Source organism: Phalaenopsis equestris, unplaced genomic scaffold (assembly GCF_001263595.1).
Source record: "Phalaenopsis equestris unplaced genomic scaffold, ASM126359v1 Scaffold000935, whole genome shotgun sequence".
Classification (NCBI taxonomy): Eukaryota; Viridiplantae; Streptophyta; class Magnoliopsida; order Asparagales; family Orchidaceae; genus Phalaenopsis; species Phalaenopsis equestris.
The window spans coordinates 143,980-145,065 of record NW_018165374.1 but is presented as its reverse complement, the minus strand read 5'-3'; the positions used below and the strand labels follow the sequence as shown (position 1 = coordinate 145,065).

Below are 1,086 nucleotides of genomic sequence, written 5' to 3'. Positions count from 1 at the left end.
TTATATCTTCGAACCAAAACAACCATATTACAAGCCTCCAAATTATTTAGTTAAGTTGGTATGAAAAGCCCTTCACTAATAAACAAGATAGAGCCAATCTAAAAAATATGTATTTGATCCATACTTTCACTACTCAAGATAGTTAAGAAGAAGCAACCTTATGATCTCTTATTAAGGCTAAGAATCATGCTTGAAACTAAAAACTCCTTCAATAATCACTCTAGAGCAAAGATGGTTTGCACGAGATTTAGCTTAAAATTAACTATAAATGATATAAACACGTGTGTATCTTTATTGTCAATATGTTAATAATTCTCATAAATAAACAAAATTTATATACTTTTAGAAATATTATATTTTTTTGGTAACCAATTAAAAATTATAGCAATAGTTAATATTAGTTGAATCCAATCGTAATTTGACCCAATATCACTTTTGTTCCTTATTCAAACTTGGATCAATGTTAAAATTAAGTTGGCTTGCTCAACTCAATATCAACCCTTTAATATTGTCAAAATAGGTTTAAAGACAAATTAAGGTTAATTTAGACATAGAATTTTGATTAACTTAACCCACATCAATTAAATGTAATAATTAGTGAAAGTGTTTTCCTCCTTGGAGAAATTCAAATTTTAGATGAATATCAAAGAGAAATTTGGCAAACCATCAAACTATATGTATTTCAAACATGCTTTCAGAATCAAATTAGAAGTTAGTAGGCAATTGATGATCATTGCATGCTTCTAAGACTTTGTCGAAGTGGCCATACTACATGACTCTGGCTAATTTGGTTATGTTGGTATGATAAGCCATCTTTAAACAAGTTAAAATCAATCTCAAAAAGATATGTATTTGATGCATTTTTTCATCATGATCGACCAAAGAAAAGCAGTAATTATCACTAGAAGTTATAGAGTTAAGGCTAGTAATTATGTTATAAATTGAAAACTCGTTTAATAATCGTTCAAACTTTAATCAATTAGAAATTGAATTATACATGCTCTTATTTGAAAATGACTTGCTTGAAATAAATTTGATGTATCTCAAAACCAATTCAATAACTTATGTATGTATGTATGTATGTAT

At 27.3% G+C, this 1,086-nt stretch overlaps 1 protein-coding gene across 2 annotated transcripts in view; it reads left to right on the top strand.

Annotated features, from left to right (window-relative positions):
• LOC110032386 (ribosomal RNA-processing protein 12-like) overlaps nucleotides 1–1,086 on the top strand; it is a 35,782-nt gene that overhangs the window by 30,371 nt on the left and 4,325 nt on the right. The gene's annotated exons all lie outside the window — the stretch shown is intronic.